The sequence below is a fragment of the Arvicanthis niloticus genome, chromosome 12 (genome assembly GCF_011762505.2).
Source record: "Arvicanthis niloticus isolate mArvNil1 chromosome 12, mArvNil1.pat.X, whole genome shotgun sequence".
Lineage (NCBI taxonomy): Eukaryota > Metazoa > Chordata > Mammalia > Rodentia > Muridae > Arvicanthis > Arvicanthis niloticus.
Window position 1 is genome coordinate 74,104,248 of NC_047669.1, and position 16,686 is coordinate 74,120,933.

The 16,686-nt window shown below is 46.1% G+C and overlaps 1 protein-coding gene across 2 annotated transcripts in view; it reads right to left on the reverse strand.

Moving 5' to 3' along the window:
* Runx1 (RUNX family transcription factor 1) overlaps positions 1 to 16,686 on the reverse strand; it is a 229,697-nt gene that overhangs the window by 118,216 nt on the left and 94,795 nt on the right. The gene's annotated exons all lie outside the window — the stretch shown is intronic.

The window sequence follows — 16,686 nt, forward strand, 5'->3', positions numbered from 1 at the left end:
ATATCATTCTAATCTGTGGGGACATATTAGGAGGATGAGACCCCTCCCTATGCTGGCAGGGAGGCCCCTGTGATGCTCTCAATGTCAGAAAGAGTGGTAGGGGAGGGAGGAGGAGAGAGAAGGGGAAGGAAGGGGAGGAAAAGAGAAGAGAGGCAAGGGAGGGGAGCAGAAAGAAAAAGCACTATTTGCAGACTGGGAGGGAGTTTCAGACCCCAGAGTCCACATTCTTCCTTGGGTTTGTCCTCCAATCTTGGACCCCAGCAGGCTGCTCTGCTGAGAGGCGTGATTATACAGCATTGGCAGCTATGGGAACGAGCAACCTGGTAATAAGGCTGAGATGCTTCTTCAGAGTTCGGAGGCCTCTTATCAAATTATCTCTGCCGTTATGTACCCCCCCCAACCCTTGCTCTTTCCTCCACTCTTTATTTCCCCCTTCTCCTTATCACTCTCCCACCCCAACTCCTTTTCTTTTATTCATTCTCACCTGCCTGGATGCAAATGAGCCACATGCACACACACGCATGCACACACACATGCATGTACACACACATGTACACAGATGCACACATGTGCATGCGCACACATGCACACATACATGCGTATGCACACCCACATGCATGCACACACATGTGCACACACATGTACACATACATGTATATGCAGATACACGTGCACATGTGAACAAACATGTACACATATATACACTCACACATGCACACAACTCATGCAGTTGCCTATGCACATGCATACACATGTGCACACACATATGCACACACATGCACATGTATACACACATGTGCATACACACATGCACATGTATACACATATGCATGCACACATACACACACACAGAGAGAGAGGGAGAGAGAGAGAGAGAGAGAGAGAGAGAGAGAGAGAGAGAGAGAGAATGCTCCCCTTCCTCACTGGGCCCTGTAGTCATCTGAGGACACCTGTAAGGCTGCTATAGCATTGTACAGATGATTTTGGACACTGCTTGCTGAGTGGCCACTGCCCTCAGTCCCTGGCCAGCACTTGGCCTGGGTGTTTTGTTGCTGCATCCCACCCTCGCTGACTCCTATGGCTCACACTGATGTTTCATGTAGAGACAGCATGACTTTTCAGTACAAGGTCTGTTACAAGGGCATAAGACGCCTTTATTAAAACTCTTTGGGGACAGTAAGGGCTGTCAGTGAGAAATCAGGTAGGTCACGTCTAGATCCAAGTTTCTGAGCCCCCACAGTGGAGCAGGGCCTGTGGCTGCTGAGTGGCTGACATTGTTTACGACAAGTATCCAAATGCATTTGCAGGCTCGTGTAAGAAGCAGGAGTTTCAATGAGAGTAGCTGCAGTGTCTATCGCCGGAGAAAGTAGACTAAACCTCTGACAGTTCTAGGAATCCTGCATCCATGAGACATAGAGAGGGAGCCATGCCAAGACTATTCACCTGGCAAGTCTGGACCGACCTGTGTGTGGAGAGAGGAATGGCCTGCCAATGGCTCAGTGTTGGAGGCTCTGGTTGGGAGGGAGGAGGGACTGCTCTTCCCAGCAGCTCTGTGGGGCTGCTGTCTTCTCTACCTCAGTCTGGAATAGCTGCCTGATTCTGCTCCAACCTCCCTGCAGTCAAAGGATCGCGGAGTAAAGGAAGTCTGACTAGGTCTCTTCTCCAGCCAGTGTTCCCCTGTGCAGAGAATCCCAGGCCCCGTGGGAAACTAGTCCAGCCACTGCATGGCCTAAATACCACTGTTTGCTCAGTTTACTCTGCCACATTCCTTATTCTGCCAGCAGATACACACGTTACCTCCTTTCTCGGGACCTTTTAGTATCTCTCTTTAGCCAGGGCCATGTTTCCCAACCTCCCGGTTTTTGTCATGGCTGCTCAGTTGTCTAGGAAAGTGTGAGCTGGAAGCAATCTCCCTTCTTACGCCTGGTATCAAGTCACTCACTGAACTCTTTTCTACCATGTAGTTATGAGTCCTTGTCTGATCCAGACCTCAGACTGAAGGGATGGCTATCGCTAGGTGTTTAGTTGTTAAAGGAAACCAAACCCAACCAAAGCCAGTCTCTGTCCATCTCTGATGCTAACTCCACTGCCACCAAAGGCCATTAGAGCCACACAGGGCTCTTCCTGAGTCCTGTCTCCCTTGGGGCCTCCATGGCTTTGGAGGTTGGGGAGGTCAGCGGTCTGAGGTGTTTGGGGCACAGTGGTAATCACAAGTGGCCAGTGGTGGCCTTTCCCCCATGCTCCTGCCCTGCTTATGCAAACTCATGGGCTTTCTCTTTGGTAAACATTTCTGGCAGAGCCAAAAGCACAGAAGTGGAGCAAGGACATCTCACTACTGTGCTTTGTTTGTCTCTGGGGCTCAGTAGAGTTGGGTAGAGATGGCTTCTCTGCATTTGAGGAAGCTGTATCGAAGGCAAGTCTTGAAACTCTAGGTCAGTGTTAGAATTCTTTCCCGGACATATAGAACATATGTGTGTAGTGACCAGAGCTCAGCTAAGCATCCAAGCTGATACAAACCAGGGTGGGAAGGGCTTCCTACCATTGCGGCTTCATCCTGGGTCCTCTCTATGCCTGGCTCTGACACTTCCCCCCAGGTAATCATCTGAGGGTGCCACTGGGAAGGCTCTGAGACCTTACCCTTCTGACCAGTACTGGGCCCTGGGTGGGCTTGTCCTTGAATTATGTGGTCACTGATGCCTCCAGCTCACATTGCAGCGGTGAGTCTTGCCAGAACACTTCTCTGAGTAGAGTATTGCCCTGGAAAGGAACAGACCTGCAGGGCTCCGAGGCAGGCTACTCAACCACAAAGGAAAGGAAGCATTACTGGGGGAGCAGATGGCCGGGGGCAGGGGGATGAGCTGTACGTCTTGCAGTTCAAGATGGAGGTAGCCTAGTTGGGGACAGCACTAAGGGGAGCTGGCTGACCCGACCCCTGCTTCCATCCATCGGACACTTGCTTCTTAAGGCTTGTCACCTGTTGTTATTATTATCACTATGTTTGTCATTCAGCTTTATACTATTCTCCATGGGGACCCACGGCAGCATGGGCGTTTTGTACAACCCTCTAACTTCGGGTTTCAGTTGGGGGCAGGCACGGGGACCCTTTACATCACATTCTTTAATAATTCAAGTGGCAGCATTGTAGGGCTTCTCTTAACTGCTTCTTAAAAGTAATTAATTGATTTTCTGACATATCAGTTAACAATGTATTACTCTGACACAAAGTTGTGTTTCAGCTCTTGTTTGGAACAGAGCACTGTATGGATTCAATTCAGCCCAGAGTTTAGCTCCGGAGAGACTAAAAATATGCCTCTATAAAAAGAAAGTCTCTTTACATGGAGTGTCGTCTAAAAATTTAAACCATATGTTCTTTCCGGGGCTCTCAATGGGGTGACGTATGGGTTCAAATTTTTGTGGCTGTTTAGGCTTGGAACATTCAAGAAGCATGGAGTAACCTACTGTTACTCAATACACTCTGTGGTCTAGAGGGAAAAAAAAAATCACCCAGGTTGTGCTGAGGGCAACAGGAGGCTCTCCATCCAAACATGGTTTGCTAAGGTTCTGTCCTGGGTATGAGCATCTACCAGGAGCCAGGGTCTTTCTGTAGCTGAGATGGTAAGATCTGCTCCCTGTTGGCCTGTGGTGGGAATCTCACCCACAGGGAGGATTCCCCTCCATTATGTAGATTCTCTGAATGGCAGCATTCAGACCGATGTTGTAACTGGCTTGCCCTGGGTCATGTGGTGCAGAATGTGGGCAGTAAGCATGACATCTTGGCCTCTACAGAGATGCCTGAAACAAACTTCTGCAGTGAGGGAGGTAGCATTTCCCCCCCCCCCCTGGAAGTCACCATGCTCACTTAAATACACACTGGAAACTGTGATAGGTCCTTTTTGGTGGAGTGATATTTCTTCACCACTATGGACGTCCCTGGGGCCCTGGCACATGACTCTAGGCACTCTGCATTTGGCGTGTGCTGAAGATGGGTGAGAGAAAGTGGAGCACAGGAGACTTAGCTCCCTTCGCATCCCTTCTTCCGGTGACAGGGCCTGGCGTGCAGGATCCAGTCTGTGTCTTCCTGCTTACAGGCCCAGCACTGGCTCAGCTACGTTGCATGAGGCAGTTACTGCTCCTTCATGTGTAAGCCTCAAGTCCCAGGAGGCAATGCAGCTGTGACACTGGCTTTCTGACTCCTGTGTGTCTCACTTCTGTTTGACTATGTCTGAACTGATCCTTTACTTAAGAAGGTGGCCCTTCACCAAGGTCCTTCAAGTGTTAGCATCGCCAAAGAGATCTGGTATAAAGCCAGGAAACAAATCCTTGGGAAGGGGACACCAGAAAGGGTGGAGGTCTTGCTTCCCTTGTGTGTCTCACGGGCTGGCCATTTAGTCTGTTTCTTTAGTTCCAGATTGAGGACGGCGGTTCCTAATTTACCACACGACTATGATGAGTGAATGGCCCGAGCCCCAGGAGGAAGCATTTACAGCACTGAGCCGCAGCCGCTCAATTAAGGGAACAAGAGCTACTGTGTTTTTCTTGCTAAAGTACTAGAAGAACGATGAGAAAAACTGATGAAAAATATTACATCATGTTCATAATCTGTTGGTTTGCTTTTCAGTATTCGAGAGAATTTTAAGTTCTGACGCTTATGAGGAAGGGACCTTAGTGGAAAGAGTATCGAGCAGATGGGGAGAAAGATGTGACCTTAGGCAGGCACAGGGAATGGTGAACCGGTGGAGACGGGCTCGAAGCGGGGGTCCCACTAAGGATGCTCCCCGACTCTCCTTGGATGATCACATCTTTTTTACGCCTTGCCTCCTCAGAACCCATGTGGGCAATAAAGACTCCTGCCCCTCAAGGGTGGCTGTTGTGATGAACGTCAAGGGAGGAGAGCATTGGAAGGGCAGTCAGAGAAATACATGTGAACATAGAGTAGCATTATCCTATTAACGTCTGAATACTTTGATCCTGTCTATTGCTTGGACTTCTTTGACCAAATGGACAGTGTCACCAGACTGGAGAAATGAATACGAGACATCAATAATGTTGTTACTGACTCATTCCAGAATTTCCCCTGGATAGAAACACTTGTGGATTCCATTTTTTTTTTCTAGGCCAGTGTTACAAAAGTTAACATTACAAAAGTCTGTAAAAATAACAAATAAATAAGAATCCTTGGGTGTCTGAAATGTAGAACATCAACAACTTCTTCCCATCTTAAATTTTGGAAATAAGAAGCTTTTATCCTGAAATATAGGTTGTCTTTACTTCTCAAAACGTGGCTATAATAAAAATTCTGAGAGTTATTCAAGAATGGGAGAGGATTTTCTTTTTGTTTTCTTTTTTAGTAGGGGCGTGGGGAAGAGACATGAATTATTTACCGAGGCTCTAGAACCAGGAGAGAGCTTTAGGATTTTGCTCAAGTCTCGGATTGATTTTCTGACACACCAAGTAAAATGAAACTCGAGAGCTTAGTGGCACGTCAGACACCCGATCTGCAGCGAAATGCAGAGCTGCAGCTCAGCAGCGGTGCGTTTGCATGTCTGGGATAGGACAGGGGTTGATCCTCGATGCTTTATAATTAACACACTCGATAAAGCATTTGAAGAAATTAGCCTAGGAGCCGTACAGTCAGTTAATAAAGAACAAGCATGCCTCACGCGCTAAGTCCTGTCCTGTGCATTTTTGGGAGTGAGAGAGGGTGGAATTTGGTCAAGTGATCCTGCCCTTTTAACAGTTGTTAAACAGTCCGGTGATGGGGGATGGCAGATTGATCCACAAAAGATTCAATGAATGTAACCGTAAATTGTAAACCGCAGATTACAGGAGTCAAGGATAGGAGAGTCATGGGTCCCATCTGGAAGGGTTGGGGAAGCTCAGAGGAAGAGAAGATGAGTGGATTGAGTCTGGAAGAAGTGTGGGGTTTAGATCTTATAATGGAAAAGGCGGCTAGGAGGTTGTACGGTAAAGCAAAGGAGACGGCGGATGTAGGATGTCACTGAGTAACCCACTTGGGAGCCTGCTGCAGCACACACTTGCCAGAGGAAGATAAGGTGAATGAAAGGTGTGGGTTGGAGGGGGGTGCAGCATTTTGAAGTTGTCAGAGCCTGAGTAAGTCTTTTTTGTGTCTCCTTTCATTGAAAACTCATCACAACCACCGAGGAAAGGACCATGGAAGGTCTCACTTCACACAGATAGACAGAGTCAGACAGTAAGACTCAAAGCCTCCCAGTCATTAAAGCAGCAGAGCCAAGCCATAGACTCTGTCAGAGCAACATGGATGTGTGAGCCCATGTCGTTCCCATTTTCGGCATGCTGGAAGCACCATAACTCAGCCTCTATAACTAAGGGGTTTGGTGGCCTCTTTCCTAAGGGAAGGTGGCCATCATTCAGGGGTTGTGACTGACAGATCACATGAGCAGTTATGCCTGAGATGGCAGTGAGAGGATGCGTGAATAGATACCGGGGCCCTGAGCCAACCAGGAGGTTTGGAGACATCTGGGTGAGGGACGGTGGTAGCCATGGGGAGAGAAGCAGATAGAGAAGACAAGGTGGAAATGAAATCACAAGGAAAGGGGCCAGTGTGTAGGTGAAGACACTGGTGTTTAGCCTGGGGGGCTGAGACAGAAAGCCCACATTAGCAACTATGCAAGCTCTTAGCTGGATTTCCAGGATTGGAACTTTATGTGAGCACTCTTCATCCTGATTCCACAGCCACTTGATTATTAGCCCACTAAAGAGATGTTGGGCAGAGTTGGAATTCTAAATCGAGTCAGGGATGCTCCTGTTGAGGGAAGATGTCACGGAGTGATATTGACTTGAGACTTCCCCCACTTCTGGCTGAGAAGAAAGGTGGACAGAAAAACTGAGAGCTGTGGTGCATTAGTGAGTGTGCCTGGATTCTCCAGCCTTCATACGACTACAATGCAAGGGGAGTTTGGTGGCTACTCAAGACAAGACTATCATCATGCCTGGAATTCGGGGTCGGTTTGTAAGGTGGCTCACCTTGACCTCAGATGCATCAACAGAAGGCATGGCTTTCACATTGGCTCTACCCAAGCCGTGAGTCTGTGTGAACATCACGATGGTCGGATACCCTCTGCCCCTGGTATTCTTGGCTTAGGAAGACGAGGGCACGATGGCCCTTCTCACCTTAAAAATGTCTTGAGGACATGTCCTGGCATATGTTCATAACTGTTCTCTAACCTTTGAACCTAAATCACCCAGCCAGTGCCAGCCTTGCCAAGTTCACACTGGCTGCGTGGGCAGCAAGATGGACGTGGAAGAGTCTGTCTATGCTTGACTGATCATTGAAAAAGCATTCGTATCTCCATCTCCACCGGGGTCACTCTAGTGGCCTTGATTTTATTCTTTGTTGAGATGCGTCGACTTTCTAGTTATGGGGCTGTAACTGTAGATCTTTTACACACTTCTAAAACCATGCTAAAATAAGACGCAGAAAATACGGACGTTAAATTGAGGTAGAGCATCATGTTTAGCATGTACCAGACACAACTGTAATACGTCAAGTCATTGCCAACCAATGCAAATCCCTTTCACTGTCTGCTGCTCTGAGCTGGTTCTTGCTACTATGCGCTTTTAGTAGATGAAGAAACCGAGGCACACAGACATTCACAAACTTGACTCACGTAGCACACGACGAATGGAGCCAGGATTAGAACCCGGGTAGGTTGGTGCCTGAATGTGTGTTCCTGTCTGTATCCTGCACTACTTTCCCCCATAGCAAAAGGGACTGCAAGGTCAGTCTGTGGCAAGTGCTGATGATGGTGGAGAGAAGGGGACTATGAGAGAAGGGGGTCTAATCTAGTGACAAGTGAGAACCAAAGTAAGAAACTCACTATGGCTACATTTACAGGCGAGCCAGTCTGTTGTGGACTAAAGGGCCCAGCTGGCTTTGGGACTTCCTGGCCTATGGACATATGATTATTTATAGATTTTTGTAAGAACCTCTCCTCTCTGCTCACCAGGCGCCGCTGGCCTATTTTTTGCTTCAGTGTGTTGGTGGGCTCTACTCCCTTCTTAGAGGCCTGGTTCTCTACCAAACATCTGGCTCGTTTCCCTCAGAGCCTCCCTCGTCAAGGAGAGGTGACGGTTGAGCAAATTAACATGGAGATAAAAATTCTTCCTTCTCCGATTGAGTGATCTCCTCACAGACCTGAGACAGAATCAGATCTAGGAAGTGACAAGTCTTTTTGGTAACTGATGTTTGACAATTCAGTGTAGTACATTCAGGTTTAGGCCCAAACAAAGCTAGTTTTAGGAAACACTAGAAAACGATAATTTCAGATGAACCACTGCATGCACATTTTATAGCAGCGCATTGTATTTGTGAGGCACACCAGGAAGTACATAGAAAATGTTTATGTCCATTCATTCATTCATTCATTCATTCACACACTCATTTAATGGCTAATCACTGAGCAGGGACTCTAGGAAATCCCTAATTTGGATCTTTGATTAGCACACTGAACAAAACAGCAAAACCTTCTGGAAGTCCACATTCAGCGTTCAGATGGAGAAATCAGAATGAATTCAGGCCCATGTTTGATGCTGCAAAAACAATCACTACCAAAGGGAAAAAATGTTCCTCCTTTTCAACATCCTGGTTCGTACTGTCTTTCCCTCCAGTGTTGGGGATTCTCGAGAATTTTCTGTAAAGCCATATTTTATAGTTTAGCAAGTAAGTCATTGTTACAGCCTCACTCCCGGCCCCTTTAATAAATACTTATCTTGATGTTTTCTCATTCTGTAACCAAAACCTTTCCAAAGACCCCAGGCCGTCTTCCACCTGATGGTAGATCGTGGGCAAGTCTTTGGAACAAGGATTACTCTGTTATGTTCCTGGAGGATTCGATGAAGCAAGAAGAAACGCCCGAGGCTCTCAGCACCACCCAGGAGAAGCAGATTCCAGGCAGACACACCAAGATGTTTGCCAACTTCTGATCACATTGAACAGCCAGGAAAACAAAACCCTTTCTGAGCACTTCCCCCTTTGTACCTCACGTGTCAGTGGAGGCATTGCCTTCCTGGGAATACCTGGTGGTGGCCTTTGGGTGACTTTTTTTTGGAGAAAATCCCCACACTTGGCATTTCTATGGTCCTTTCAGCTTCTAATCCGAAACCTACAGTGAAGCTCCGAGGGACCCTCTCTGTTCCTCTGTAACAGTATGTTCATACACGCACCATAAAGCCCTTCTGTGAGAATCGCAAAATCTCTGCTAATATTGTCCTTTTGATAATGGCAAACCACACCCAACATAGTATTTTCCATCATAATCACTGTCAACCGTACAGTGCCATGAGATAGGTTATGTGCATACATGCTATTCTGTGACTGTCACCTACCATCCGTCCCCAGAACACTCTTACTTTAACTGAACTGCTACAATATGTTAACAACTCCAAATTTCTCCCTCCTGCCATTACTTGGCAACCTACCGACTCTATGTCTCTGTGGCTTCATTAGCTTTCTGTACCTGTATGAAGGGGAATTGTATAGCATCTTTCTTTCTTTTTCTAAAAGACTGGTTTCTTCTGGGTCCAGCTGTGCTGTGGAGTATATCCAGATGTATCTCCTTTCATGCATGTGTACCAGTGTGCCTATGATGATGTGTGTGCATGTCTGTGCGTGGGTATGTGTGCACATGGGCATGTGTAGGAGAGAGAATATACATGCACATGTGTTTGAATGTGTAAGTGTGTGAGTCAGAATTGTACTCTCATGTTGTCTTCTGGAACTATCTATCTATCTATCTATCTATCTATCTATCTATCTATCTATCTATCTATCTTTTTTTAAATCCTATTTTATAGAAGAAGAAGTGAGTCCCAGAAAGGATATACAATGTGTTATTTATGGTTCACATAGCTGGTAATTGGATGGGTGGGGATGGGTATATGATAGCCCTCAGGCTCAGATGGTCATTATCCATGTACCAATGTCCTGTTTATGTGCCACCCCTTGTATTCTGCTTCCTCTCCTTAACATGATATAGTGAGAGCCTTGGTTAACCTTCTTTTTAAAAAAGTAATGTATTTACTTTTATTTTATGTGCGTTGGTGTTTTGCCTAGATATATGTCCGTGTGAAGGTGTCAGGTCTTGAGTTACAGACAGATGTGAGCTGCCATGTGGTTATCAGGAATTGAACAAGGGTCCTCTGGAAGAATGCTCAGTGCTTTTAACCTCTGAGCCATCTCTCCAGCTCCTTAAAGGACAGTGTGCCCCTGGCTGTTAGGACAGGTGGCTGAGTAGCTCCACCCGGAAGGAAAAGACAAGGCTATCAGGCCCCGTGGGCTGTTGATTCTCTTTCATCTTGTGTAACAGTAGAGATGCGATATCTATATTTAAGTTGCATTCTGTAAGAGGTGGGTTGCCATTGTCCGTTAGTTTTGTGGTTTTCATTTCTTTCCAGTTCGCACTTGAACTCGTGAAGAAATCACAAAAGCGATGAGACGTGCTGGGCTCTGCTAGCTCCTGATGACAGTTATGTGCATTTTAAGGTTGATGATGTCATGAAAATGGGAGGCATGTTTCCAGAGTCGGAACTTGATCTCAGGTGAAACTCTAACTATAGTTGTCACTGGAAAAAAAATTCTAACCCCCAAACCTCGAGCTCTAGTTTTTAATTTCATGAAGTTGAGACATCCCATGGGAAAGCCCATGTGTGAAACCCAGCTGAAGACCTGCTCCCAAGCCCAGCTGAAGACCGGACCCCAAGCCCACTGGGTAGCCTCCTCTCTGCATCCAGTGAACAATTCTTTCCCTCATTGCTCAAAGGGAGGCCACAGCCATTCTGCCTTATGTAGCACCACTGGTTTCTGTCTTTTTTATGGGTGCATATTCCTCATTGTTTCCCCATTGACTGTGTCTGGAACTTACTTATATTTCCTGGGTCTGGTCTTGGCCATCTTATCTTTAATACCCCTGTTCAGCCATCGTTCTCCAATTCAAATTTGAATGTGTTTTTCTTAATGAGACTCTCTGTAGTTGCCACCCCCGAATGTGTTTTTCTGAATGGGACTTTCTATATTTGCCATCCCTTTGATGTTCAGGCCATGTTTGGAGCTCCACCATGTACCCTACACCTCTCCTTGTACATCTATTGGCTTTATTGTGTTGATTTTATGTGGTTTTGTAGTGTACAAATCATCTTACGAATCAGGGCCCTTACCAACAGGCACCTTACATGACAGGATGTGCTCTTCTCTCCTGGCAGCTCACCAAGGTTGACAGGAGCTTGACCATCGGCCTCTCTTGAGATACTGTTCCTCTGTCAGGTCTTAGTTGGGTCTATCTCCTCATTTCCTTTTCTTTAAAATTCAGGTAAACTAAATCTCAGCACCTCCACAGGGACTAGTCCCTAAGAACTAGGCTCTGTGCTATTTGTTGGGAAAACAGTGAAGAACGGCTTCAGTCTCTGTCCTGAGCCCTTCAGGTTGACAGTCACACAAGGGTAATGGCAGCAGCCAGTGGGATGAAACTGATTCTCTCGGGAGGTTCAAGATTCCTGGACTACAGGGTGTCAGGGTTAGGCAGGCAGAAGGGTGACTCAATACTGATCTGTGGTGGCAGCAAGCAGAGAGGGAGACATTGCAGAGTAAGAGACATACGAATGGGTGTGGGCAAGTGACAGAACACACAAGCGGGAGACCCCTTGAGATTCAGCCACTCTGAACATTTCTGGGACCTGAGGTAAGACGGTGAGTTGAGGATTCAAAGAAGAAGCCCCTTACTTACTAGACTAAGGAATCTCAGCTGTCCCTCTGCCTCAGTAGTTCCTCCCCTCTCTGCCTCAGTTAGCCAACACCATCTAGACCAAGAAACTTAAATAACATGTATTGGTCATAGGTCTGCAATTGCGATGTCCAGTGTCCAGGGGCATCAGATTTGACTCTGTTTCCTGCTTGGCACTTGGCACTCGGTGACCTTGTCATTGTCTCCTAAGATGGAGAGAGAAGCAAGCTCCAGCGCCTCTCTTTGATGGGTGCTAATCCCACTCAGGAGGGCTCCCCCTCAGTAACCCATGATTTCTCAAGAGTTCCACCTTCTTATATGTCATTAATATTTAAGGCTCTAATGTTTCACCATACAGATGGGGGTGCTGGGGATCCATCCAAGGCCAATAATTTCCATAAACTCTGTATTTCCAGCCATCTCACTCTCCTAGAAAGCCCATGAGAATTTCCATACCACTGATATTCAGGTCGTGTATCTGAAGACTTAACTTACACAGACCCCTTATTATCCTCTAATGGGATTGAACAAGCTTATTTTGACTTCCTTGGTGTTAAAGACTGAATCGTGTCTCCCTGCCCCCTCCCCATGCCAAGCTAAACTGAACTCCTAATTTTTAGGAGCAGTGTAAGCAACTGCTTTTGGGAGTAAATTCTTTACCACTATAATCGAGTTAAGATTAGCGTGACCCCTGATCCAGCATGACCAGTATCTTTATACATTATGTGGCTGTTTCCTTCGAGTTGAAGCATTTCCTTGTGGTAGGAGGAGGAAGGCTCAGCGTGTGTATTTATGAAACAAGACTCCTGGGTCACTAGCAAGGAGAGGAGGTGGTCTTCAGAGGCATAGACACCTACAAGCTACATAGAAGACTCAAGTGGTTCAACTTTCAGACCTTGTACCCCATGCTGCCATAAGCTTGGCTGAGATAAAGCTACTTGTGCGATATCTCCTTGTGTAAGTGACCCTTCCCCCATGCCTCCACGAGCATCCCCATCAAACACATTAGTGCAGCAAGCTCAGTTCAAGATGCAATCCTTTCTGTAGTCCACTGTTGTTCTAACTGGGCTGAATAGAAAAGTCTTCCCAGAAAAGGTAAAGAGAGACATTACAGAAGGAACAGAGCATCACAGGAAGACAAAGACACATAAGGAGAGTGTCCTGTGATGTCAGCAGCAGAGACTGAAATGATGCAGTCCCAAGTCAAGCGATGGGATGTGGCAAAGATAATTCTCCAGTGGAGTGTGGCCCATCACACATGATCAGGGACAGAGACAATAATGTTTTGCTGTTTTAATCTGGTTACTATGCAGAGCTTTCTTAACAATGGCTTGAAAAAAATCCAAGATATCAGACTTCTGCCGGTCGTCCAATTCTTAGAGGCACAAAGTAGAAGAGGTATTTTAGCATTATCAGAGCTCAGCTCAGAAAGGTGCCTAAGAATGTTGAATTGGCACAATATGTGTGTGTGTGTGTGTGTGTGCATGTGTGCACATATACATGAAGGAGGCTTGTGCCTATGGTGTCACCAGGGTGGAATCAGCTGTGTTTGCCGAGCAGCAGGGCCACAGGGCACCCTTCCTGCCATCTCTTTGGGCAGGGGGAACACTGTAGTTCTCCAGCATTTAAAGTGTCTTTTCATGGCCATTAGAATCTAAGGGCTGAACATATGTGAGCTGTCAACAGAAGCTGTCCCCAGAGTGTGATATTTTGGATAATTTTGATCAACTTTTGGCTTCAGTTAGAAAGGAACATGCACTCTTTGACGGTGAGAGGCAAAACACTTTTGGTACCTACTATGGATAGGCAGCCTGTATTTACTATTGATTAAGCCTGTCAGCAGCTTGATCCACCGCAAACACAAACTGGAGTTCTCTAAAGCTCTCTGGGGCCTCTCGTAAAGGCAGGCTTTTTAGCCAATGTTTTGAATAGATCAGGTTAAGGTATGTTAATATAGTGCATGGGCACTGGCGTTGAAGACAGGATTTTGTTCTCTCCAAGAGAGAATCAGATGGGTAGTTAGCATTCTTCCTACATAGCTGTTATCTGAGACTGTTGGCCAGACAGGTAAGACAGGTGCTCTCCAAAGACCAGCACCTTGCACAGATTGTCAAAACCACTCCACCCGAGAAGCAGGAAGGCAGCCGTGCTGTCTGCAAGGGGAGGCCTGGAAGCGTAGCATGGTTTCTCTCTCTGCACTTCTTTTCCCCAGAGTCCCAAGTCTTTCCCTTTGGCTAAAGCGCTGTCAACAGGGCAGCTGCTGAAATGAGTCATTTAGTGAGAGAAAAAGTGTGAATTCAAGCATTGCAGAGGCCTTGACTGTACTATACGAATGAGGAAAAATTCACAAATGAAAGCGGGCCAATTAAAGAACCGGAGTTTGCTGATGTAGACCAGGGAAGCCGGTGTAGACCAGGAAGCCGGTGTAGATCCGGGGAAGCAGTCAGACCCGGGGAAACCCCCACTGAAGAACTGAATGACTGACAGGTAAGGCCTCAGTCTCCCTCCTCGTCAAGGTCCTTGCAACAGAGAACTCATAGGCTATCAGGTCATGTGTGAATTCCTCAACACCATCAGGCAACCAGCTGTTTGTATATTAGAGAGAATTAGTGTCTCTTCTTAAGATGAAACCTATTTTTGAGCCATGATGTTTTTCCTTGGACAGAAGGTGTAAGTGTGTGTGTGTGTGTGTGTGTGTGTGTGTGTGTGTGTGTGTGTGTGGTGATGGTGGTGGCAGACAAGGATCCTAGGCTAAAGATGGATTCTCTCTTGTTCTGTGCTTGGGGTGGGTGCAGAGCAACGAAGCGTTCATTGATCCTGTAGGTTTTCTTTTGACTACAGGTGACATATATGTATATTCAGACCCTGAATCCATAAGGTTTTCTTGGCTTGTGTCTATCATTTATTTGACTCTGATGGTCATATTTAAAAAGCATAATATCACACAAGGGAGCCACAGAGTAATACTGCCTAACCACAGCATCGCTTCGTGCGGATTGAACTATACGTAAATCTACGTATAATACGTAAAGTTAGTCCCTTGGTTGCAATAAATACCGGGTCATTCAACTGCAGCATACAGTGACTGACATAATGAATTATACAGAGTCAGGAAAATTTCCCATCATTACAGAAATTTCTATTGTATCGACTGGGTCTAGCTTTCTGGATTTTTAACATGGATCCAATAAACGCTAAATAACAACACTGCCAATAAAAATTAAGTAAAATGTCCTTGTTCCAGTTCTTTTAACTTGCCGCTGGTCTCTGAAAGGATAAAGTTAAATTAATTTATTTAAGATGTTTGGTCATGGCCCAATTCTAGACAAATGAATCTGATGTTCATGTCAGAGCCCTAGGGGAAGATGGCCGTAGTCATTTTCCCATGGTGACTATGTCTATTTCATGGCCAAGCCAACTTAAGGAGACAGACAGAACTTTGATTAGGTCTAGGGATCAAAAAGGATTCCAGAGAGCCTTGGGTTTATTTCTTTAGATCTCATTGGGATTTTATGTAAACAATCTGTCTTTAGAACTATCTGCGTTCTCCCATGAGTCCTTGAACCCATCGGGATCATCGAGATATGTCCCTCATTCCAGTCCAGCCAGGAGGAATTTGCTACCCCAAAAGCAAAAGGTGAGAAACAAGCTTCCCCTTAAGCCTAGTAAGGGACAAGCTCAGAGCTACACGTCAGCAGACCATCTGTGTTTGTTTGGGGGGTTTCTTTGCTCATAGCAACCCTTCAGGAAAGCACAAAGCTGCGGGCAGTGCCATACCTGGGAACAGACTCACCCAGATGATTAAACTCATGTAGAACTTACAGAAGTGGATGCCTTCAGAAACATTTTGGGTGTAGTGAGTATAGAACCAAAGAGAAAGGGAGACAGCAGGGAGCAGGGCGATCCCCCTACTCCAGGAGCGGGTGAGTCTCAAGTTCTTGACATGTAATGGGCTTTGCCATAGAGTTTCCTGGCACTCAAGGAGTGCAGACCAATGCTTCCAGAGAAATACATTTTTGTTGAACACCGAGAGCACCAGCAGACAGAGAGGCACAGGCTTTGATAATATACCAGGGAGGATACAACACTGAACGATATTCTCAGGACTGGGGAGATGAGTCACCAATTAAAGTCATCCACTTAGAAGTCTCTTGCAGAGGATCCCCACCCAGCAGCTCACACCACTCCGAACTCTTGCTCCCGGGGAGCCAACACCCCTGTCTCCACATGTGCCCGCCTTCATCTGCACACATTCCCCACCCCATATACGTACACATAATTAAAAATAAAAATAGCATAGAATACATTTCTAAAAATGTATTCTATGTTAAGAACCGAGATCTCCTCAAGAAAATTCTATTTTAATGTTCTTTACTGACGTCTCTTCTGTTGCCGTTTTCTCAGGCCTTCATTAAACACACACACACACACACACACACACACACACACATACACAGATACACAGACACACACAGACACACACAGACACACACAGACACACACACACATACACAGATACACAGACACACAGACACACACAGACACACACACACACACACAGATACACAGACACACAGACACACACAGACACACACAGACACACACAGACACACACACACACACACACACACACACACACCCTTGTTGGGCGTTCTTCAGAGCTCTGAGAGGTGCCATGTATATATTTGAATTGTCACCCTGAGAAATTCTGAATTTTCCTAGTTAATCATTTTAAAAGGCTCCAAATAAACACAAGACACAGTTCTTGGCTGTTAAAGGATAAACAATACACCCTTTAAGGATTAATAATAATCAATATAATCAGTTATGTGACCCAATTGCCTGGCATGTTGACCTTTGAGAAGAAAAGACCACAACTTAACCGTATTTAAAAGTATTTGTGTAATTCCCAGGCCACGTCCATCTTTCC